Source organism: Pristiophorus japonicus, chromosome 4 (assembly GCF_044704955.1).
Source record: "Pristiophorus japonicus isolate sPriJap1 chromosome 4, sPriJap1.hap1, whole genome shotgun sequence".
NCBI lineage: Eukaryota > Metazoa > Chordata > Chondrichthyes > Pristiophoridae > Pristiophorus > Pristiophorus japonicus.
The window spans coordinates 87,211,537-87,223,786 of NC_091980.1; the positions used below are offsets into that span (position 1 = coordinate 87,211,537).

Consider the following 12,250-nt stretch of genomic DNA (forward strand, 5'->3'; position numbering starts at 1 on the left):
CAAAGGGGCTATTTCCACTCATAGGGGAAACTAAAACTAGGGGGCATAGTCTTAAGAATAAGGGGCCGCCCGGTTAAAACTATGAGGAGGAATTTCTTCTCTCAGAGGGTTGTAAATCTGTGGAATTCTCTGCCCCAGAGAGCTGTGGAGGCTGGGTCACTGAATATATTTAAGGTGGAGATAGACAGATTTTTGAGCAACAAGGGAATAAAGGGTTATGGGGAGCTGGCAGGGAAGTGGAGCTGAGTCCATGATCAGCAGCCATGATATTAAATGACGTCGCAGGCTCGAGGGCCAGGTAGCCCACTCCTGCTCCTATTTCTTATGTTCTTTATCAACCTCATCTGTCACAATGGTGAGAATAGTACAACTTAAACAATGGCTTAATTGTGTGTGTATTATAATTTATACTTTTTATACAATGTTTGGGCATTAAAGGGGTTAAAATATTAAACCGGTATGCTAGTAGGGGTGCATGGGCAGCTGGTAGATCTGGAAGGGAGTACACAATAAGTAAAATATGGGAATGGCTGGCCTAGAGAATGCATTCAAGTCGCTGAAACTGACAACCTCCAACTCAGTGGCAAGAGTTCTACTAACTGAGCAAGGCTGACACTCATAAGGGAAGGGACAGAAAAGGAAACTTTTTTAAACAGCAAAATTGAAGACTCTTCAATTGGATATAGTAATGAGTCATCTGTATCTTGTTTTTTTTAAATAACCTTTAGAAGCAAGGGCATGACTAGTGCTACTTCAGTGCTAATGTACCTTCTCACCACATTCAAAAATCTCCAAGCCATCGTCAACATCTTCACTGAGGCGTACAAAAGCATGGGCCTTACACTAAACATCCGTAAGTCAAAGGTCCTCCACCAACCTGACCCCTCCCGGCCATCAAAATCCACGGCACAGCCTTGGAGAACGTGGACCATTTTTCATACCTCGAGAGCCTACTATCAGCAAGGGCAGACTTCGATGACGAGGTCCAACACCACCTCCAGTGTGCCAGCACAGCCTTCGGTCACTTGAGGAAGAGTGTGTTTGAAGACCAGGACCTCAAATCTGGCACCAAGCTTATGGTCTACAGGGCAGCAGTAATACCCACCCTCCAAGATGGCTGAGTGACATGGACTATATACAGGAGACACCTCAAAGCGCTGGAGAAGTACCACCAGCGTTGCCTCCGCACGATCCAGCAAATCCACTGGGAGGATAGACGCACCAACGTCAGTGTTCTTGCTCAGGCCAACATCCCCAGCATCGAAGCACTGACCACACTCTACCAGCTCTGTTGGGCCGGCCACACCGTCCGCATGTCCGACATGAGACTTCCTAAGCAAGCACTCTACTCAGAATTCCCACACAGCAAGTGAGTCCCAGGTGGGCAGAGTAAAGGTTTCAAGGACACCCTCAAAGCCTCATTGATAAAGTGCAATATCCCCACCGGCACCTGGGAATCCCTGGCCCAAGACCACCCAAAGTGGTGGAAGAGCATCCAGGAGAAAGCATGCAGAAACCAAGTGAAGACAGCAGAAGGAGCGTGTGGCACACCAGACTCCCCACCCCACCCTTTCCTTCAACCACTGTCTGCCCTACCTGAGAGACCGTAATTCCCGCATTGGACTGTACAAGTCACCCGAGAACTCAGAGTGGAAGCAAATCTTCTTCGATTTTGAGGGACTGCCTATGATGCTGATCCATTTTTTTTTTTTAAATAACCTTTAGAAGCAAAGGCATTATTAGTGTTACTTCAGTGTTAATGTACATTTAAAAACCTCATCTGTACTGCACTTGTATGCTCCAGATCAAAAATTAAGAAAAATACTTGCTTTCTTTTATACAATTTAAATCCAGCAATATGCAGGTCAACAAAGGGAACATTCTTTTACCACAGATCAGAGAAATGTGTACAGCGGTATGCTTGGCTTCCTGTGAATCTCAGCACAAGAACAGATTACAGATGGCTGGCTGCTATAGCAACACTGGAATCCAAATGAGGGGAACAAAATGTGAAGAATTCATTGATGAATCAGGAGGAAGTCTGCCCAGAATCTAGGGCATTTCCTAAATTACATATTGACTAACAGACTATCCAACAGCAGTGTCTTTCATTTTTGTTTTATAACAGCCACTGTGCGTTTCTCAAGTAACCAATTGTTATTTCTTTTCCATTTTACCATAGGTCACACCAACTTTTTCAGAAATACCTATGAAAAGATTTCACAATGAACTATTCAAAGCAAATCATTGTGTTCTAAGTTATTCTTTTTTTCTTTTCTCCAAACAGAAGAACATTGATCAGACTTGATCCTTTGTATCTCTCTTCATCTCAGCCCCTGAATCAATCATCCATCAATGGCAATACAGGTTCAGGTACTGTGCAGATTTTGCTTTAATAACTTTAATAACTAGTGTAGAGTTCTCCAATTGTTTCATTCGCTCATTACATAAGTAAAGTTAGTTTATATTTTCAGCTGCATTATTTGATAAAACAAATATGTATTATATAAATTGTTTGATAACGCTCTGAAGTACCTTGGGACGTATTATTACATTAAAGGTTCAATATAAATGCAAGTTGTTGTTGTAATATCGGGTACTGAACCACCAGTTCTCTTAACATTCCTTTATTAATAACCAGAGCACACGAACCAACCCCTTAAAAAGAAAAATATTCTGGGCTTGTCCAATAGTTTAGCGATTGGAGATTTGATGTTCCGGGTTTCATCTCCAATTGCGCTGAATTAGCTCCTCAGCATCTAGGAGAAAAGTGATCAACAACTCGCATTTCCATAGCACTCTTCGCAAGCAGGAAGACATTTCTAGTACATTAGTTACAGCAAAAAAATAGTGGATGCCAACAGTGGAGAAGGAAAGAAAGCATAGGGTTAGGGTGTGTGGAAATGTATTTTTATCTAAGCTGATACCATGCGGTATTTGTGTGCCCATTGCAATATATATCAAAATGGAGTCCTGGTCTTTCCAGAACTTTGCTTTTTAGCAGTCAGCTTGCATAAACAGCTAAACCTGGTTTGAGATGGCTGATGGCCATTAGACAGCTAGGAGACAAGTCATGCTGAGACAAGTACCCCCCCCACCCCCATGGTGCTCTCCTATTGTCTACACGACACCAGTTCCATGTCACCCCACCTTTCCTATGTACTCCATTCCACCAGCCACTATCTCTTGTAGAGACCTCATCCTTTTGATGTAAACGATAAACTGACCAGGAAATTGAACAATCCTGACACAATACAAGACAGGTGATAGCCCATTACATATGATTCATGGAGTAATGGCCGGCTGGCCAACTGATAACCTTGACAAAAGGAAATATCTGTAAACCATGTCAGGACCAGGATATAGTAATTAACTCTTTATCTGTATTCACTGACTGTGAGACAGAGCAATACACAGGGAGAGGCCAGAACTTGGGTTTTACTGTATAAATATCTTGTGAAGCTGTACCATTTCGGAGGTGTTCACTTAGCCCTTGACTGAGTGTGACCTACCCCTTGCTAGCAAGCGAATTAAAGAAACTTCTGCCGGAGCTGTAAGTGTCGGAGTCATTCTTTTCGGAGGTCGAGATTTCGACAGGTGGGGGACCAAAAAGGTACAAAAATTACTGAGGAAGTTGGCAAAGCAAAACAAAGAAAAATATTCTAAGGACTTCAGAGTCAGAATCAGATAAAAATGGACAAATGAGATATTAGGAGTGACCAAAGGTTTGGTTGGAGTAGGTTTTTAAAAAAATGTCCAAGGAGGACAGGAAGATGGAGGCTGAGAGGAGGGAATTCCAAAGTGTGGGGCCTACGCGATTGAAGGCATGGCTGCCAATAGAGGGGATATACACAAAAGGCTAGAGTTGGAGGATATGGAAAGTACAGATAGGGGGGCTGTAGGGCTGGAGCAGTGCAAGGTCACGTAAGGGTTTAAAGGGAAGATAACTGAGAAGAGAGAACCATTTACAATGTCACCTAGTGTAATAACAAAAGCCCATGAGCTCTTTAGTTTAAGGAAACAGTGGTATGTATTAAAGCAGCCTAGATCTTTGCTCTCCAAGATTATCTGTGATGGATAGCTAAACCAGCACACCAATCTGCACACCTGGGATTTGAGGAAGCAAACACAAGATTGTATATATGACATAGAAACAAGCCATGCCGGTGTTTATGCTCCTCCCGTATGGGTCATACCAGGATGAGATAGAATAGCAATTTTACTGGAGATAACAATATCAAAGGTGAATAGAAATGAGTGGATAAGCAGATAGAGAGCCGAAGTAGCGTAGCGAATGAAAGGCCAAAAGCTAGCTAGTTAACAGCCTGAGTGACTGGATGAAAATTCTTCCAGGGCAGACGCAGAAGGGGGATGGAAGCAGATGGGGAATCTCAGTGGTGAGGTTTACAAGGAATGGGTCGGAGATGGCCGTGTCTGTGATCCTACATGAAATGGCGAGGTTAGCCGGGGAGGTTTGGGCGCTATGAATATGGGTAGATGGGGTTATATAGACGAAGAGGCTTAAGGAGTGAAATAAAAGGAGAGCGCACAAGGCGAGTTGAGATGGAGATTAAAATCACCAAGGATGAGGAGTCATTCAATACAGAGGCTGAAGGAAAAAAGGAGGATGTTATCTCAGGGAGAAAGTCAGGAAGGGGTTTGAGACGAGGTAACCAATAAAGGATTTTGAAAAAGAGGCAAGAGTGGTGCAATACGGTTGAGGTGGTTGCAGGAGAAAAAGCCAGGACGGTTTAGGCAGGGACAAGTAGCAGAAAGCACAGCCATGCAGAGATGCCACAGTAGGTGGCAATGGTGTGGTCACTGGTGAGTCAAGTTTCAGTCAAAGCCACAATGTCAATACAATCCTCTACAATAAGGCTGTGGATGGCAGAGACCTTGAATGGACTTTCTGGAGAGAAAGGAAAGTGATTATTGATCAGCAGGAAGAGTCTGAGAAGGCAGTGGTAGGTGGGGTCAGCAATACAGAAAAGAAGTTGGCGAGATGAGCCCTTAGTGGATGTATTGAGTGGCAAGTCAGCGAGAGAATGAGGCAGTTGGCATTGCTGCTCGTAAGGAGCCAATAACAGGTGTCTTGATCGGCCCTTTAGAAATTGCTGGAGAGAGAGAGAGAGGATAGCGGTGGGCTTATCCAACAAAGATTCAAGTCTGGAATAGGGGCACCAGAATAGAAAGGCAGAAGTTTACTAATGGGTCAGTCGGGGTAGGAATGGTTGGGGAAGGTGGGGGGGGGGGGGGGGGGGGGGGGGGGGGGGGAGGAGGGAAATTGGGGGCGGCAAAGTACCGGAGTGGGGAGAAATGACAGCAGAGGAGAGAAGACAGGAGAGAAAGGTCATGAGGAAAAAAGAAAGGCAATAGAAATAATGGGTTTGGATCCAGAGCAGCAGCCAAAACACACACACTAATGTACAGGGGTAACTCAGGTTATAGGCATGAGAGAGATTAGGAGACATGCCTTCGTCATAAAGAAGATGATATGAAAGAGTCCAAATGTAGCATTCCTTCAGTACTACATTGATGTGTCAGCATAGATCCTGGTTCACAGCCAATTCAGATCTTGCATATCGAGACATAACCGGTCAGACCTCGAGGTAGCTGGTTGCCTTGGTGATCAAAGTAGATCATCTGTGTTTTACAGCCGCCAAGACCTCCATCATAGTTCAGTCATTAACATTTGCTCAAATATAATTAGTCACTGGAGGAAAAGCTACTAACCTTTCAAAGATGCTCTTTTAATTAGCTACAGCTCATAAATGATTGCAGTCCTGACCGAGACGACATTGGCTTTGCACTGGTGAATTTGCAATAGATTCCAAAAGTAAATTATACTGACAAATACAGTAGAGTGTCTAGTGAAAATGGCACTAAAACATTACAATACCAAAAGTGTGGTCTTCAGTACTTAACTGAAATAATAGCAGTAATACTCATTCATTATATTCTTCTGGAGTTCCATGGTAATGTTGATCCAGCACATCTTTGCTGTTAAATTTGATTGTCAGATCTATGTTCACAGACTGAAGAGATAAATACAGCAACCATTTCGCTAGTTCACAATTCAACCTTTAAGCTTCATGTCGCAAAGGTGAACCAGAATGCTATGATGCTTAAAACCCATGAATGACCTATCGCTTTAGTTAAGGAACTCTGAAAAGAATCTCAAAGCAATTTATGCTGGACTTAAACAATGTAGCATACCAGTCAAAGTCAAGTAATGTATTTGTATTATATCTGATTTATTTCTTGTTTCTGTAAAAATGTACATCTTGCAATGGACTGAAATTTGTTTTTAGCCTGAGCTATAGTGTCAACCACTGCAGCGTTTTCTGTCCATCAGAGATTTGGTACAGTTTTTCAGTGTATACATGAAAGAGTTTATTTTTTTAGCCCTGTGGCAAACTGTCCCGAATATTACAAAGAAATAAACGCAAAATGAAAAAACTCCAAAAAGGCCAGAAAGAGAAACAAAGTGAAGAAAAAGGACAGAAAAGCAAAATACAAGAGGGTGATAAGAGCAATAAACTTTATACAGCACCTCATCATGTCCTCAGGATGTCTCAAAATATTTCACAACCAAAGTATTCCTGAAGTGCAGTGATTATTATACACGATAGTTACATTTCAAAAGGAAGCTTTTTAAAAAAAAATTGTTCCTGGGCTGTGGGCGTCGCTGGCATGGCTAGCATTTAATTGCCCATCTCGAATTGGAGAAGGCGGTGGTGAACCGCCTTCTTGAAGCGCTGCAATCCTTGTGGTGAAGGTACTCCCACAGTGCTGTTAGGGAGGCAGTTCTAGGATTTTGACCCAGCGACGATGGTATATATAACTTGGAGGGCAACTTGCAGGTGATGGTGTACCCATGCATCTGCTGCCCTTGTCCTTCTTGGGTCACAGGGTTTGAGACATGCTGCCGAAGATGCCTTGGAGAGTTGCTGCAGTGCATCTTGTAGATGTTATATACTGCAGCCACAGTGTGTCGATGATGCGGGGAAATAATGTTGAAGGTGTGGATGGGGTGCCAATCAAGCATGCTGCTTTGTCCTGGATGGTGTCAAGCTTCTCGAGTGTTGTTGGAGTTGCACTCATCCAGGCAAGTGGAGAGTATTCCATCATACTCCTGACTTATGCCTTATAGATGGTGGAAAGGCTTTGGAGAGTCAGGAGGGGATACACTCGCTGCAGGATACCCAGCCTCTGACCTGCTTGTGACCACTATGTATGTAGTTAAGTTTCTGGTCAATGGAGACCCCCAGGATGTTGATAGTAGAGTCGGCGGCGATGGTAATGCCGTTGAATGTCATGGGGCAGTGGTTAGAGTCTTGCTTGTTGGAAATAGTCATTGCCTGGCACTTATATGCTGCAAATGTTACTTGCCACTCATCAGCCCAAGCCTGGATGTCATCCAGGTCTTGGCTGCATTCGACCATGGACTGCTTCATTATCTGAGGAGTTGCGAATGGCACTGAACACTGTACAGTCATCAGCGAACATCCCCACATTTGACCTTCTGATGGAGGGAAGGTCATTTATGAAGCAGATGAAGATGGTTGGGCCTAGAACACTGCCTTGAACTACTACTACAACCATCTTCCTTTGTGCTAGGTATGACTCCAGCCAGTGGGGAGTTTTCCTCCCGATTCATATTGTCTTCAATTTTACTAGGGCTCTTTGATGCGACACATGATCAAATGCTGCCACGTCAAGGGCAGTCACTCTCATCCCACCTCTGGAATTCAGCTCTTTTGTCCATATTTGGAACAAGGCTGTAACGAGGTCTGGAGCTGAGTGGTCCTGGCAGACCCCAAACAGAGCATCGGTGAGCAGGTTATTGGTGAGCAAGTGCCGTTTGATAGCACTGTCAACGACATCTTCCATCACTTTGCTGATGATTGAGAGTAAACTGATGGGGTGGTAACTGGCCGGATTGGATTTAGAATTATGGAAATTTACAGCATGGAAGGAGGCCATTTCGGCCCATCGTATCTGCGCCAGCCGACCAAGAGCTATCCAGCCTAATCCCACTTTCCAGCTCTTGGTCCATAGTCCTGTAGGTTATAGCACTTTAAGTGCACATCCAAGTATCTTTTAAATGTGGTGAGGGTTCCTGCCTTTACCACCCTTTCAGGCAGTGAGTTCCAGATCCCCACTACCATCTGGGCGAAAAAATTTCCCCTCATATCTCCTATAAACCTACCCCCAATTACTTTAAATCTATGCCCCCTGGATGCTGACACCTCTGGCAAGGGAAACGGGTCCTTCGTATCCACTCTATCCAGACCCCTCAATTTTACACACCTTAAATCAGGTCTCCCCTTAGCTGCCTCTGTTCCAGAGAAAACAGACAGTATTTCCAATCTTTCTTTATAGCCAAAATTCTCCAATCCAGGCAACATTCTTGTAAATCTTTCCTGCACCCTTTCCAGTGCAATCACATCTTTCCTGTAATGTGGTGACCAGAACTGCACACAGTACTCCAGCTGCGGCCTAACCAGTGTTTTATACTGCTCAAGCATAACATCCTTGCTCTTGTATTCATATCATAGAATCATAAAAGTTTGCAGCAAGGAAGGAGGCCATTTCGGCCCATCGTGTCCATGCCAGCCAACAAGAGGCTATCCAGCCTAATCCCACTTTCCAGCTCTCACTCCGTAACCCTGCAGGTTACAGCACTTCAGGTGCACATCCAAGTACTTTTAAAATGTGGTGAGGGTTTCTGCCTCTACCACCCTTTCAGGCAGTGAGTTCCAGACCCCCACAACCCTCTGCGTGAAGAAATTTCCCCTCAAATCCCCTCTAAACCTTTTACCAATTACTTTAAATTTATGCCCCCTGGTTGTTGACCATTAAGGGAAATAGGCCCTTTATATCCACTATATCTAGGCCCTTCGTAATTTTATACAACTCAATGAGGTCTCCCCTCAGTCTCCTCTGTTCCAATGAAAACAAATCCAGCCTATCCAATCTGTCCTCATAGCTTAGATTCTCGATTCCTGGCAACATCCTCGTAAATCTCCTCCTTCCTTCCTGCAACGCGGTGACCAGAACTGCACGCAGTACTCCAGCTGTGGCCAAACCAGTGTTTCGTACAGTTCAAGCATAACCCCCCCCTACTCTTGTATTTAATGCCTCGACTAATAAAGGCAAGTATTCCAAATGTCTTCTTAACCACCTTAACTACCTGGCCTGCTACCTTCAGGACCTGGACTCCAAGGTCCTTTTGTTCTTCTACACTTTTCAGTGTCCTACCATTTAATGTGTATTCCCTTGCCTTGTTTGACCTCCCCAAATGCATTACCTCACACTTATCCAGATTGAATTCCATTTGCCATTCCTGCAGGCCACAGCTTTTTTCATTATCAACCACACAGCCTATTTTAGTGTCAGCTGCAAATAACTTAATCATACCCCCAACATTTAAGTCCAAGTCAGTTGACATATACCACAAAAAGCAAGAGACCCAGCACTGAGCCCTGCAAAATCCCACTGGATACAGCCTTCCAGTCACAAAAACACCCATCAACCATTACCCTTTGCTTCCTGCCTCCGAGCCAATTTTGGATCCAACTTGCCACTTTGCCCTGGATCCCATGGGCTATTACTTTCATGACCAGTCTGCCATGTGGGACCTTATCAAAAGCTTTGCTAAAATCCATATATATTAAATCATACGCACTGCCCTCATCGACCCTCCCGGTTATCTTCTCGAAAAATTCAATCAAGTTAGTTAGCCCTACTTTTTGTGGACAGGACATACTTAGGCAGATGCCAATGTTGTAGCTATACTGGAACAGCTTGGCTAGAGGCGCGGCTAGTTCTGGAGCACAAGTCTTTATCATGACAGCCGGGATGTTGTTGGGGCCCATAGCCTTTGCTGTATCCAGTGCACTCAGCCGATCCTTGATAGCAAGTGGATTAAATCGAATAGGCTGAAGACTGTCTTCTATGATGGTGGGGACCTCAGGAGGAGGCCAATATGGATCACTCGGCACTTCTGGCTGAAGATGGTTGCAAATTCTTCAGCCTCATCTTTTGCACTCGTGCGCTGGGTTCCATCATCATTGAGGATGGGGACGTTCATGGAGCCTCCTCCTCCTCCTCCTCCAGTTAGTTGTTCATTTGTCCACCACTGTTCACGACTGGATGTGGCAGGACTGCAGAGCTTTGATCTGATTGGTTGATTGTGGGATCGCTTAGCTCTGTCTATAGCATGCATGTAGTCCCATGTTGGCATCTCATTTGTAAGTATGCCTGGCATGCTGCTTTTCTGCACCTCATTCGTCCCCTGGCTTGATGGTAATGGCAGAGTGAGGATTATGCCGGGCCATGAGGTTACAAATTGTGGTGGAATACAATTCTACTGATGCTGATGGCCCAGTGACTCATGGATACCTAATTTTAGTTGCTAGATCTGTTCAGAATGGCAGGCAGTGACTACTGGGGTGCCGCAGTGCTCAGTGCTGGGACACCAGCTATTTACAATATACATCAATGATTTAGATGAAGGAATTGAGAGTAATATCACCAAGTTTGCAGATGACACTAAGCTGGGTGACGGTGTGAGCTGTGTGGAGGACGCTAAGAGGCTGCAGGGTGACTTGGACAGCTTAGGTGAGTGGGCAAATGCATGGCAGATGCAGTATAATGTGGATAAATGTGAGGTTATCCACTTTGGGGGCAAAAACATGAATTATCTGAATGGAGGCAGATTAGGAAAAGGGAAGGTGCAACGAGACCTGGGTGCCATGGTACATCAGTCATTGAAGGTTGGCATGCAGGTGGTGAAGGTGGCAAATGGCATGTTGTCCTTCATAGCTAGGGGATTTGAGTATAGGAGCAGGGAGGTCTTGCTGCAGTTGTATAGGGCCTTGGTGAGGCCTCACCTGGAATAGTGGATTCAGTTTTGGTCTCCTAATCTGAGGAAGGACGTTCTTGCTATTGAGGGAGTGCAGCGAAGGTTCACCAGACTGATTTCCGGGATGGCAGGACTGACATATGAGGAGAGACTGGATTGACTGGGCTTGTATTCACTGGAGTTTAGAATAATGAGGGGGGATCTCATAGAAACATAAAATTCTGACGGGACTGGACAGGTTAGATGCAGGAAGGATGTTCCCGATGTTGGGGGGAGTCCAGAACCAGGGGTCACAGTCTAAGGATAGGGGGTAAGCTATTTAGGATCGAGATGAGGAGAAACTTCACTCAGAGTTGTTAACCTGTGGAATTCTCTTCCGCAGAGTATCGTTGATGCCAGTTCATTGGATGTTTTCAAGAGAGAGTTGGATATGGCCCTTACGGCTAAAGGGATCAAGGGATCTGGAGGGAAAGCAGGAAAGGGGTACTGAGGTGAATGATTAGCCATGATCTTATTGAATGGTGGTGCAGGCTCGAAGAGCCGAATGGCCTACTCCTGCACCTATTTTCTATGTTCCATTTAGTAAATTGGTAGTGCCACACCACACAATGGTGTGTGTCCTCAGTGTGAAGACAGGACTTCGGCTCCACAAGGACTGAGAGGTGGTCACTGCTAGCAATGCCATCATGGACAGATGCATCTGCGACAGGTAGATTGGAGAGGACGAAGTCAAGTAGGTTTTTCCCTCGTGTTGGCTTGCTCACCATTTGCTGCAGTCCTAGTCGGCAGCTAGGTCCTTCAGTACTTGGCCAGCACGGTCAGTAGTGATGCGACATTGAAATCCCCCACCGAGAGTACATTCTGTGCCCTTGCTACCCTTAGCGTTTCTTCAAAGTGGTGTTCAACATGGAGGAGCACTGATTCATCACCTGAGGGAGGGCGGTAGGTGGTAATTAGCAGGAGGTTTCCTTGCCCATAATGAACCGAAGCCATGAGGCTTCAAGGGGTTCAGAGTCAATGTTGAGGACTCCCAGGGCCACTTCCTCCTGACTGTACACCACCTCTAGTGGGTCTGTCCTGCCGGTGGATCCGGACATACCCAGGGATGGTGATGGAGAAATCAGTGGCATTGGCTGAAAGGTATGATTCTGTAATTATGACTAGGTCAGGCTGTTGCTTGACTATGATGTGGGACAGCTCTCCTAATTTTGGCACAAGTCCCCAGATGTTCGTGAGGAGGTCTTTGCAGGGTCGACTAGGCTGGGCGTGCCACTGTCATGTCCGAAGCCAGTGCCGAGGTCGATGCCGGGTGCTCCGTCCTATTTTATTATTATTATTGCTTCGAACACCTGAACAAAGAAATGAGGCATGCTCACACCT

At 45.1% G+C, this 12,250-nt stretch overlaps 1 protein-coding gene and 1 long non-coding RNA gene across 3 annotated transcripts in view; one reads left to right on the forward strand and one right to left on the reverse strand.

Moving 5' to 3' along the window:
- atp6v0e1 (ATPase H+ transporting V0 subunit e1) overlaps positions 1 to 12,250 on the reverse strand; it is a 47,555-nt gene that overhangs the window by 14,927 nt on the left and 20,378 nt on the right. The window lies entirely within an intron of this gene.
- LOC139262991 (uncharacterized) overlaps positions 2,127 to 12,250 on the forward strand; it is a 44,930-nt gene continuing 34,806 nt past the window's right edge. For both annotated transcript variants that reach the window (XR_011593022.1, XR_011593021.1), the window contains exons 1-2: positions 2,127 to 2,146; positions 2,288 to 2,373. This is a non-coding gene — a long non-coding RNA (uncharacterized lncRNA). The remainder of the gene's footprint in view (positions 2,147 to 2,287; positions 2,374 to 12,250) is intronic.